The sequence below is a fragment of the Mesocricetus auratus genome, unplaced genomic scaffold (genome assembly GCF_017639785.1).
Source record: "Mesocricetus auratus isolate SY011 unplaced genomic scaffold, BCM_Maur_2.0 Super-Scaffold_100028, whole genome shotgun sequence".
NCBI classification, from domain to species: domain Eukaryota; kingdom Metazoa; phylum Chordata; class Mammalia; order Rodentia; family Cricetidae; genus Mesocricetus; species Mesocricetus auratus.
This window is the reverse complement of record NW_024429209.1, coordinates 1,939,809-1,952,758: the sequence shown is the minus strand read 5'-3', so window position 1 is coordinate 1,952,758 and position 12,950 is coordinate 1,939,809. Positions and strand designations below refer to the sequence as shown.

General features: G+C 49.0%; 1 protein-coding gene across 1 annotated transcript in view; it reads left to right on the top strand.

The window, feature by feature from the left end:
• Nucleotides 1-12,651: 12,651 nt before the first annotated feature.
• Gss (glutathione synthetase) overlaps nucleotides 12,652-12,950 on the top strand; it is a 31,876-nt gene continuing 31,577 nt past the window's right edge. Inside the window, exon 1 of the mRNA XM_040733073.1 lies at nucleotides 12,652-12,750. The gene's annotated coding sequence lies outside the window, so the exon portion shown is untranslated. The remainder of the gene's footprint in view (nucleotides 12,751-12,950) is intronic.

The following is a 12,950-nucleotide window of genomic DNA, read 5'->3' as shown; positions in this document are numbered from 1 at the left end:
ACCAGGATTTAGAGCTTTCCCCTGTGTGAGCTGGGGCACCATCAAAGGCGTTTTTATTTATTTCTTCATCAAAGAGCCCTGAGCAAGGAGCTCTGACAGTGCAGCCAGATTTATGTGTTCATCAGATCCCGGCGGCAGCTGGTGTGGAGGGCGGACTGAAGGGGCGAGACCCACCGGTGGCAGGAAGGCTCACTCAGGAGGAGGCTGCCATAACGGTCCACAGGCGAGGTGGTGAGGCCCTAAGAGGGCCCCCCCTGGCGCTCTGGGGGTGGTTGGCCCCTGATTGTCCCAGGTTTGTCCTCCTCGTGGGGCCCTGGGCAGGTGCAGAGCGTTCGAGTGGGCCCCGCTCTGATGCTTCAAGCAGAAAATAGGATGAGGGAGGGCAGCCAAAAGGCATCAAGGCTGTCTATCAGAGAGAGATGCCTCCGCGTGGATTTATGTCTGAAAGCTTACTGGAGGGAGGGAGTGGGCAACCAGCTGTTCCCCATCCCCATAAAGGACTAATTCAGGGACTGTGGCCTCATCTGCAACAGGAGGAATGATGCCTGCCAGCACCAGAGAATGAAGGACCCTTTAATGGTTGTACAAATGAACTCATTAAAGTCAGGGAAACTGAGGCACAGAGGGGTAGGCTGGTCTTTGTGAAGCTATCACCCAGCAGTATGAGCTCAAGCCTCTGAAGACCCTGGGCACTCTCAGAGAACTCATGAGGATCCTTCAAATTGTCCCATAAAGAATTCTGGGATGTGGTCACCCCAGTAAAAAAGATAAAGATTTAAAAAGTACATGTACAGGCATCCCCAGAAGACCTGTGTGGTACCAAGGGTCTCTAGCTCCCATCACTAGCTCTATTCAGGTTCTGATCTGCTCATGTGTAAGTTCAACCTTTGCCTTGGCTCCGCAGTATCTTCATAGTGTGCTCTCTCCCTCCTTCCCCGCTCCCTCTCCCTCTCCCTCTCCCTCCTTCCCCGCTCCCTCTCCCTCTCCCTCTCCCTCGGGTCCCAACACCAGTCCAGCTGTTATGGATGCTGGGTTGGAACCCTTAAAATCTTTCAAGGGGCTTGGTCTTCCCGTGTTTCCTGCCCCTCTCTGCACTCAGCAGCTTTCTCCCTCCTGGCCTTTGACTCTGTCTCTCTGAGGCTCAGCTGGGCCTGTTCCATCACCCACCCCAGAGGCCCTCACTGGTAGAGTGACTCAACGTAGACAATGCCTGGGCCCTAGGCCCAGGCTGGGACAGGTGACAGCAGCTGTGGATCTATCTATAGCTCTCTTGCCCTTCAATTGTCCCCAACTTCAAACAATGGCTGGTCCCTGGATTATAGACACCCCCACCAGGCCTGCTGAAGTGGATCCCAGAGGAATGAGATGAGGCTCACCAGGGCTCCATGGTGATCTCATAGGCTGCCACCTCTGTCTGGACCCCATATTCCCTCTTTCAACTTTCACTTAAGCTCCAAGGGTTCCTAATTCTGAGACTGGAGAGCTGGAGGACTCATGGGTAAAGGAACAAGGGGATGTCTGAACAGTAGACTTGAACATGATGTAGGACATGTGGGGTTCCCCTTTCTGCAGCCTCAGCTGATAGGCACTTGTGAGTGCTGAGGTGCCAGTTCCATGAGGGCAGAGACCTGTCTTTTTTATTCTCTGCTGTACCCCAGTTTAGCCTGGTGCCTGATAAATGTTCACTGCACATTTCTCACCTTGGCCTTTAGAAAGAGAAGGCTTGTAGCAGAGGGACATGACTCAAACTTAAGAGGAAGAACGCCTTAGGTTTGAATCCTGTCCCTGTCAATTACCAGCCATGATATCTTGAGAAGTCTCTTAAGCTTGTAACAGTGAGCAGAATACCTACTACATAGATCCTGAACATGGTGGTGGAGTTGAAACATCCAAAACACTAAGACTATCACTTATTACTAGTGGAGACTCAATATATTACTGTCTAAGACAGAGCATTAGGAAAACTACGTGAGGAACTAGGGGTATACTCACTGGTAGAATGTCTGCTTAGAATGTACATGCCCTAGGTTCCATTCCCAGTACTGGAAAAAATATTGTACAGAAATGGACTGTGTGTGTCAGGGAGGCTTGGATGTCCACGAGTTTGTCTGGGGATAGATTAGTTCCTCAGGATACTGATGGAAACAGTAGGTGGGGACAGGGAGAGAAACTGATTTATTTCCTTTTTAATACCCTTTGAATTTTTAGTCATGTGTGTAAGGCCCCTTTTAAAGTGTTTGCTAAGTGAATAAAGGCCTTACAGCATGGGAGGATGCTTGGTGGGGACCAGATCCTGCACTGTATGTTCACTTCTCTGGCCACAACCTGGATCTGAGTTCTGGGAGCCCAGAGATGGATGAGTACGTCCATTCAAACCCTTCCCAGGACAAAGAGTGAGCCAGAGGCAGGACTTCAGCCTCCATGCCAAGCAGCAGGAATGGACAGGGAGACAGAGGCCCCTGTCCTTTCCCTGGCCCCAGCCTCTGATCTTTACCTCAAGCTATTCTTAGAGGCCAGATAATGCCGGCAGTTGCTGCTGCTCATATCAGCTTCCAGCTCGAGAGGCCGGTCCTGGGAACCACCCAGCCTGGCGAGGACAATCCTGACCCCTCTCTTTGTGCATCCGACCTCCCTGCCAGGTGTGGACATCCTGCTGCTCTAACCTCGTAACTGCTCTACTCACAATACGCAGGCACCTCAGAGGGCCTGGGGGATGTGCTCCTGCTTGCCCAGCAGCAGGAAGTGATAAGGATGCCCAAAGGTAAAATTATCCCCAGGGTTCACTAATCCACACAGCTTGGCCCAACACCAGCTCCAAACCATGCTAAGAATATGCATGAAGGGCTATGGACATGGGCTAGCCAGGGGACCTGGGATGAAGGAAGAACAGTGCAGCGACAGCATTAGGGAGGGGCTGGGAGCCAGGGTAGGGAGGAGGGAGGAAACCAATGATAGGAGGTTTGGGGAAGAAATGGCAAAAGAGAGTCACTGTCCAACTTTCCATGTGGCCTTGCACAGGGTCTCTTCTTAGAGCCCCATTTTCCATTATGAAGAGGGCATAACTTTATATGCACTGAGATGTTTTGTATATTCAATTAAACAATCTATGCAAAGGTCTGAGCCTGTGTCTGTTCTACAGCACACAGTAAGCCGACAGCAGCATCAGCTCCTGCAGAGAAGGCAATGCTGCTCTTTGTTTTTTCAAGACAGGGTCTCTCTGTGTAGCCTTGACTATCCTGGAACTCACCCTGCAGACCAGGCTGGCCTTGAACTCACAGAGATCCACCTGCCTCTGCCTCCTGAGTGCTGGGATTAAAGGTGTGCACCACCGCCGCCTGGCTGCCAATGCTTCTTTTTAATCTGAGTGTCTGCAAGTGTCCTCTGCAACAAGTTAGCCCTCCTTCAAATCTTTGTTCTGTCACTTACAAGCAATTTGCTTCACCTCTGAGCCTCATGTTCCTTCTCTGCAAAATAAATATACACAGAGAACCCAATATAAGTTGCTGAGAGCAATGGCCAAACACAGTGCTTAGCCTGGGGCAGGAATGACTGAGCCCGTGGCTCCAGCTGTAGATAAATTGGGGTTTTGTGGTAGGGAGATCTTGAGTCTGCCACTCTGGGGATGAAATTTAGGACAGTGCCCAGGTCAGTCAATGTTTTGCAAGAGTGGTCCTAAGGTGCCCAACTCGTGACAGTGAAGCCCTTGGATCTTATAGGGCCACAGCAGACCAAATCCTGTGCCAGAGCCCAGGCCTTGCCTTTCGTCATGGGATCATGATGATGGGTCCAGACTGGTTCAGCTGCCCACTCAATTCAAGGCATCAGACACTGGCTGACACCTGCAGCCTGGGGCTTGGCTCACTCCTAAGGGTCATCAGACTGGTGAGGGAGACATGCCCAAGATAGAGGGTTAATAAACGGCCTGGGGCCTCCTAGGAACAGAGACTTATCCCCACCTGGTGGAGGGAGACTGGAGAAAGAGCACCTTCCATCCTCAGCAAAAGGCCAAGTGAGGGTGGAAGAGGTGGATAGGCTTGGCTCTGCGCGCTCTGTGCTCGTGGTCAGTAGGTTTGGGAGCTGAGAGCAGAAACTCTCTCAAAAGATTAAACTGGGAAAGCTGGCTATGGCGCTATAGCCCTATCCCATGTCCCTGCCCCGTGTCCCTGTCCCGTGTCACTATCCCAAGTACCCAGAGAGTGGCCCTACCTCAGCCCCACATCTCTGAAGCTAGACCTCATCAAGTCAAGGACAGGAGGTCTCAAGCACAGTCCTTAGAGTTTTTATGGCTTAAATTTCTTTTTCTATTTTAAGAAATACTGTAGTGCTGAGGGTTGAACCAGGGCCTTGTGGATGGTAGCCATTTACCTCTGAACTACACCCCCTGACAGATTATATTTCTCAAATAATTTTTATTTTAATTTTGTATATTTATGTTCAATTGTGGTTGCTCATGCCTGTAATCCTGACACATTGGAAACTGAGGCAAGAGTTTGAGGCCATCATGTGCAATATTGTTGTGAATTTCAGGCCAGCCTGGGCTGCAGTATGAGACCCTATCTTAAACTACCCTCCCCCCCAAAAAAAACCCATGGAAGGATTTCCCTGTAGCAATACTGACATGAGATATGATCCACTTATTTAGGTTTCCCTAGTGACTTTTTTTAAAAGGTCTCACTGTTAATCCAAGGCTGGATTAGTCAAACTTTCTTCTAAATGTTGGAATTAAAGGTGTGCACCCACACCTGGCACGCATCCAAACTTTTAGTTTATTACACTTGTTGCCAGGCTTGCTCTTCTTTCTGTGTCCTTTTGAGCCAGGCTGACAATACAGCGCTGGAGTCGGGCTGTCTGTGTGTAAATCTCAATCACCCTGTCTGAGACAGCAGCTGTTCCCTCAGGAGTACGATAACACACCTTTAAAAGGAACAAACACAATGCCAACTCGCCACTTATACTAAGTATCCACTAATTACTTTTCTAATTACTACCATCTCCATTTCAGGAGAACTAGCAAGGAAAGTCCACAACTCACCATCACGGAGGCCACGAGAAGGAAAAGGTCATGCCGGTGACTGTGGGTGCCAAAGGCATTTCCTTGGTTTTGTGGTCTCTGTGGCTGCTTTTCTCAGTGCAATGTCACAGAGATCTGCCTGCCTCTGCCTCCCGAGTGCTGAGATTAAGGGCGTGTGTCACCATGCCTAGTTTGAGGGTGGTTTTTGCTGTGTAGCCCAGACTGACCTCACAGTTGCAATCCTCCTGTGCAACCCTGGGTGTTGCAATTACTGGCGTGCGTCTCCACAGCCCACTTGACTATTGTGTCTAAGAAAGCACCAGTGAACCTAAGATCCCCATGAGTTCACCTGGGTTTTCTCTGAAGGGGTCAATGTTTTAGGTCTCCAGATTAAGTCTTGACTCATCTGTTTGGTTTAGCTTTTTAATGACATAGGGTAGAGGAGATGGAACTTCAGCTTCCTTCCACCACAGGTGTCAAGGTGACAACAGCCCTCTTCTGCAGTCATCACCCTCCTTAGCATTCCACAGTCTCCCTCTGCACAGCCAACCGGGTCTAGACATAGAGCCCTATAGCGCCAGCCACAGCAAAGTGTTCTTTCCTTCAGAGGCTGCAAGCAGCCATCTGACCACACAGGTATAATAGAGAAAATTACCTGTTAATCTGGGAAGCCACAGCGAGCTGTCACTTTTCAACCAGTAGATTAGAAAAAAAATTAACAATGGACAATTCTGAGGCTTGGTGTTCTAGTTTGCTTCTCTGTTGCTGGGGTAAACGCTGACCAAAAGCAACTTGTTTTTTAAAGATATATTTATTTATGATGTATATAGTGTTTTGCCCACACATATGCCTGCAGGCCAGAAGAGAGCACCAGATCTCAGTTATAGGTGGTTGTGAAACACCATGAGGCTGCTGGGAATTGAACTCAGGACCTCTGGAAGAGCAGGCATCTTTTATCTACTGAGCCATCTCTCCAGCTCCCCAAAGCAACTTGGAAGGAAAGGGTTGACTTGACTTATAGGTGATAGTCCACTGAGGGAAGCCAAGGCAGGAACTCGGAGCAGGAATTTGGGAGCAGGACTGATGCAGAGGCCATGGCTTGCTTCTCACGATTTGGTCCACCTGTTTCTAATAGCAACTAGGACGTCTACCCCAGGGGCAGTGCCACAGAAAACAGCGGGTACCTCCTTTATCAACTACTAATTAAGAAAATGTCCTACAGGTTTGCCTGCAGCCTCATCTTACTGAGGCATTTTCTTTTTTTTTAATTTAACTTTATTGTATTTGTTTTGGTGTGAAGGTGTCAGACCCCCTGAAACTGGAATTACAGACAGTTGTGAGCTGCCATGTGGATGCTGGGAATTGATCCTAGGTCCTCTGGGAGAGCCGCCCGTTGCTCTCAGCCTCTGAGCCAGCTCTCTAGTCCTGGGGGCAATTTCTTAATTGAGGTTCTCTCCTTTCAGATGATCCTCGCTTGTTTAAAGTTGATGTAAGACTAGCCAACACACAGTCCACCATCAAGGGAAATCTAGGCAGGGACAGAAATAGAGACCACAGAGGAAGCCAACCCGAGCTACAGGACTAAAAAAAAAAAAGGATCCTTCACCCTACTTAAGAAGACTACAACCAGACAATTACTAGAGAAAATGAAAATCCAGAACTCATATACCACTACCATTTTGGAAAACAGTTGGCAATTCCTTAAAAGGATTTAACTTATAAGTAACATGACTCAGCAATTTCACTCCTAGGTGTCTCAAGTGGACTATAAAATGTTATGTTCGCCGGGCAGTGGTGGCGCACGCCTTTAATCCCAGCACTCGGGAGGCAGAGGCAGGCGGATCTCAGTGAGTTTGAAACCGGCCTGGTCTACAAGAGCTAGTTCTAGGACAGCCTCCAAAGCCACAGGGAAACCCTGTCTCGAAAAACAAACAAACAAAAAAAGCTACAATGTTCACACACAGACATGTATGTGGATGTTAACAACATTCAGAATAGCAAAAAGTGGAGACAGGCTAGGCAGGGTGGTACATGCCTTTAATCTCAGAACCTGGGAGGCAGAAGGAGGATGATTTCTGTGAGTTCCAGGCCAGCTTGGTCTACATAGTGAATTCCAGGCTGACCAAGGCTACATAATGAGACTCTTTAAGAGGAAAAAAAAAAATGTTTACAAAGGGAAACTATCTCAAATGCCTTAAGCTAATGAACAAAATGGTACATTCACAAATGTTGAGTATTTAACCTAAAGGGATGGGTTTTTCTTTTTTGTGTTGCCTGTACATCTGAGTGTGTACCAGATACTTACCTGGAGCCCTATAAATCCAGAAGAGGGTTGGGGCTCTCTACAAGTGGAGTTAGCTGCCTTATGAGTTCTGGGAACAGAATAGCGGTCTTCTGCATAGCAGCCAGTGCTCTTAACCCTTGAGCCATCTCTCCAGCGCTAGGAGCAAAACTCTGGTCCAGATTACGTCATGCTGGCCAAGGGAAAGTCACAAAGGTCACAGGATTCCATTCGCATGAAATGTTCAGAATGGTCATAAGTTTATTCTTCCCATTCATTTAGTTGTACTTGTGCACACGCATGAGTCACAGCACACTTACGGAAGTGAAAGAGCAACTCGTGGGATCCAGTTCTTCCTTGCACCTTCTGGAAGCTGGGGACTGAACTCGGGTCTTCAGTCTCGGTGACAAAAGCCTCATCCTTAGGAGACTAGTCTTCTCTGTTTTCTGGATGTTTCCTTTGCTCGTAGATGAAGTTAGAGCTGTCACGTCTGCTGCGCGGCCTGTGTCCGAGAACGTGTGGAGGGTGTCGGGTATTGATAACACAGAGACTCGTTTAATGATATAAAGAGAACTTTAAACAGGCTCCAAAAAGGTTTAAGAAAACCTCCTAAGAAAAGCTCCCACCAGAGAAACTTCTGCTCTCTCCTCTACCCTCGCTGGTTCTGCTCTGACCCAGAGGTGGATGTGTGTGGGTTTTTGAAGGTGTGGTTAGTCTTTGGACAAGGTCGAGGTCAGGGCGGTTTTTGTGGGAAGGCCTTTCCCAGGAACTTATTGTATCATTTTTAGTAAACATGTTTTTACTAAACATTGTCTTACAGCTGCCTATTCCCAGGCAGAAGGGGAAGTGGCCAGGAACTTACTGTATCGTTTTTAGTAAACATGTTTTTACTAAACATTGTCTTACAGCTGCCTACTCCCAGGCAGAAGGGAAAGTGGGTCTCTGCTCAAGGTCTGGTGTTCCCACAAGAGCTGGACCAGAATTTGTGATAGGTCTCTGAGGATCCTGGGGCTTAGAAGCTACAGCCTCCCCAGTTCATGATGAACAACCATAGTGTGCCCTAGAGCAGCGGTTCTCAACTTCCTGATGCTGCCCCCTTAACACACAGTTCCTCACATTGTGCTGAGCCCCAACTATAAAATGATTTTCATTGTTACTTCATAACTGTCACCTTGCTACTGTTATAAATGGTAATGTAAATACCTGTGTTTTCTGATGGCCCAAAAGGGTCATGGCACACAGGCTGGGAAACCACTGCCTAGAGCCAGTTTTGGTCCTAACAACAATGACAAGTGGGTCCTAACAGCAATGACAAGTGGGTCCAGCTTCTCTGCTTCTTCTCAGTAAAATAAGAACAGTAGTGCCTCCCTCCCAGGATTACTGCAGCAGTGTAAATGAGCCAGCACATCTAAAGTGTCAGGATAGGGCTGGCACACAGTAAATCCTCAACACATGGAAGAGCCCCACTTTGATTCCACAGGCATTTCCTGAGTAGCAAGTCTGGGCCAGGGCCGTGCTAGAGGTTGGAAGACAAAGGAATTCCACTCTGAATAGCTGAAACAGTGGCCTCCAGCCAGGTGAAGAGAGAGATAGCCTCGTAAACTGTAGCCAGAAGGGGTGACGTCATGGCTAAAGAGAGGCATCAGCCATGTGCAATGCAGACCCTGAGAGCATGGGAAGTGTCCCAATCAAAAGGCCAGACCAAAGCTCAGTGTGGTGTGATGATGGCACACGCCTGTAATCCCAACACTTGGGAAGTAGAGGCGGAGGATCAGGAGTTCAACGGTATCTTCAGCTCCACAACAAGCTACGTGAGACCTTGTCTCAACAGCATTCTCCATAAAGCCAACTGAGACTTGGAGAGGCCCTCACAGAGGGCAGAGCACAAAGTTAAAGGCAGTCTTCTGCCTAACTCATGTTCAAATGTTCCCACATGCTCTTCAACATAGACTTCATTGGATTCAACAGTCAGCTCTGGGAAGCCTGACCTCATCCCAAAGCGTAGGAAGAGGGCCAGTGGCTACATGTGCAGAGCTGTGTGACCTCTGGCAAACCAGGACACCTCTTCATGCCTCCACTTCCCCAGCTGTACAAGTGGAGACCATAACACTACTAACCCTGTGGTAGGAAGGAACTAGCCAAGCTCCTAGCTCTTGTGACCAGTGCGGTAAAGAGCAGTTAGGCACATTAGAAGTCAGGCTGCGGGATTTAGAGACCAGAGGGCTTGCTGTAGTCATGGTGCAAGGTTGTGGAGTTGGGATTTGAATTTAGATCTTAGATACCAAGGTTCATTGCATCCTCATCGCCCTCTGCAGAATCTTCAGCTAGGTTCTCTGGTGTCTACTATAGTAAAGGCATGGGGCCAGGAAGACCCTGGGGAAACTCCCTCATCCTTGGTTTGTTTGGGGATGCAGTATATGTACAGCCCAGGATGCTGCTGCTTCAGCCTCCCAAGTTGTTGGAGTTATAGATACACACCACTGTGGCCAGCTGTTAAAGACATGTTCGTGATGGAGCAAAGTGGGAGCCCTGTAAATCCTTTTTGAGGAGCTGCTGGGGATCAAACCCTGAGCCTCACACATGCTAAGCAACCACGCTACCACCACAATACATCCCAATCCTCCATACTGGATTTTTAAAAAATTTCTCCACATGGTATACACAAACGTCTTTGTCCAATGAACATGTTTTTTTTTTTTTTTTAAGCCAGGTCTCGAGACATGTTGCCTAGAATAGTCTTGGAACTTTCAGTCTTCTTGCCCCCACTTTCCAAATGGTAAGATTGCAGGTGTCCAACACCACACCTGGTTGATGTGGAGCTGGTTATCAAACTCAGGGCTTCAGTATACCAGCAAACATTCTACCAACTGAGCTACAGCCTCAAACCAACTAATGGAGATATGTTTACTTTGAAAGGCTGTGGGAGGAAAAACAAGGGAACCTGTGAGAAGCACCTGAGATATCTTAGTTTGCACTAGTCTCAGTATCCACCTCCCTCTCTCCCATCCTATTAGACCGTCATTTCAGACACCATTCCAGGGTCTAGGGAAGTGGTTCTCAATATTCCTAATGCTTTGACCCTTTAGTACAGTTCATATTGTGGTGACCCCCAACTGTTGAGCCCCAGCCCCCTCAGGGTCTCTGTGAGTTGCTTGTCAGCCAATGACTACAGGCACATCCTGTTTTCTAGTCCCGGCTACAGCCCCAGCCTTGCCCCACTGGCATCAACCTCTAATTATGAAAACACAAACTCTTACACCTGGGGTTTCTCCACTGTGCTGTAAGTCTGTATATAAGGCTGCTTCCTCCTTGTAATAAACACACACACACACACACACACACACACACACACGCACGCACGCACGCACGCACGCACGCACGCACGCACGCACGCACGCACGCACGTGCACACATTCTCTTAGCACAAACAGACGGACGTCTTGTCTTTCATTTAAACCTCCAGGCTTTTGCCCCATACATTAGATTTGCTCATGTTGCAGGTGCCACACCCAACCGTAAAATTATTTTCCTTGCTACTTCATAACTGTAATTTTGCTACTGTTATGGATCGTAAACATCTGATATTCGGATGGTCTTAGGCGACCCCTGTGACAGGGTCATTCCATCCCCAAAGGTCTTGACTCGCAGGTTGAGAATCACCGCTGTCAGAGATCTCCCTTTTGAAGGGTTTGATATTTTCTCAGCCTGCTTTACGGTTGAAGTTGCTTCTTTGTCTTTCCCTTTCTTGGGCCTTTCAGGGGGTAGTGAACAAGTCAGACAATGGCCATGCTGATGGAATTCACACCCACAGGATGGAAACAATAGAAGTAACTTCAGGTACTGATAACTGCTCTGTGACAGACTGACAGAGGTGGCATCCAAGGGGCAAACATCTGAACGACAAGGCACCAGTCATGCCAGGGTTTAGAAGGAAACCATAGGAGGAGTGGGAAGGGCAGAGCCTTGCTGGGATGACCTTTGGCCCCTCAGCCCCACTCTCACCACACGCCCTTTCACTTTGAACAGTTAGGTAACTTCTCAGGCTCAGCTGCCACATCTACAAAATGGAAACGAAGCCACAATGTGAGGAGACACAACCAAAGGGCCGTGTCTCATATTTCACTCATAACCAACAGGTATATCATTGCGGGTCCATCTTAGAGGAGAGGCACCTGTACAGTGAGTCGTGGGCTACCGTGCTTTTGTTTTTATTATAATTTCATTTTTTGTTTGTTTTGAGGCAAGGGCATACCAACTAACTCTGGCTGGCCTTGGAACTGTTACTATGTAAACCAGCTTGGGTTAGAACTGAGAGTCTCCTGCTTCAGCCTCCCAGAGCTGGGATTAAAGGCTCAAGCCCGACTCCCTGCTTATTGTAATTTCATTATGGTTTAAAAATGGTTTTCTTCACTCGTCACCAGGGCTGCTGCTTCCTACCTGGTCAGGCACAGCAGCGACAAGGTCTCAGAGAGCAATTACCAGACCACCTATCTGCCAATTCTCTCGAGTTTATATGAAAGTCTGGGAGGCTGTCTGTCTTAGGGAGAGATGTACCTGCTTTGTCTAGGAAGTTGGAAGGATTCTGGCTTCTGGGTTGGGCCACTGATTTACAGTCAGTGGCATTCCTCCCTCCTAAAGCTCTGCAATTAACTCAACACCCCTTTCTCTAGCTCCACAACTACGGCTTGCCTCAGCCTCATTGCCTGGCCCTCCACCTGAAATCTGGCCGGCACCTGCCGGCACCTGACAAAGAAAATTCTCTTTTCTCGCTAAACACCCCAGCCCCAAGGTTTCTTCCTTAGGGCTCTTAACAGCCGGCCCCACACTCTAGAGCTCACCTTTTATTTACACCACACCAGTTAGGAGTTTGGAGTCTTAGTCATAATTAATTCCCTGATTTGGTCAGATACAGATTTTAGCAAACCTCTCATTATCTAGGAATAAGAAAGTTAAACGACTACGGCTTGCCAGAGGATAAGGGGTCTGTGTAGGGGTAAGAGGATCATGAAGTTGGATATTTAAAAAAAGCCCCACGGGGTTGGGGGAGGACGGTTAAGGGTACTTATTGCTTTCGCAGAGGAGCCGGTTCGGTCCCCAGGAGACCCGACACCCTATTCTACACTGAGTGTCCGCATCTCACAGGAGGCCACTGGCTCTGACTCTCCGGGATGTAAGCCTACAAGCAGCATCCCGCCGATGTAGTCACACCCCTTCCCTACTTCCCGAAGTCTGTTCCCCAGGGAACCAATGGATCCCTAACGCCCAGGCCGCGTCTCACAAAGTGCCCCTTCTCGGCCGCCGTCCAGCGGCACGGACGCGAGGTTTCTTCCCCACCCTCCTCTTTAAACCCTGCGAGGCGGTCTGCGCAGGCGCACTGGGTCCTGCCAAGGCCCCGCCCCCTGAGCCTGGGTAACGGCGTGAGGAGTTTGAGCTTGGCGAGCAGCTGGACAACGAACGAGTAGGTCGGGGCTCGGCGACGGCGGCTGGCGAGGGTCAAGTTTCCTCGGGAGGAGAGCTGTGAGGGAGGGGTCTGAGCGCGATTGGAACGCGGCGGGCGGGCAAACGCGGTGGCTGGGACGGCGGCCGGCACCGGGAAAACTAGTGTCCAGTGAGGGGTTGGGCTGGCGCGTGCTGAACCTAGATTTCTAGCTCTCCTGC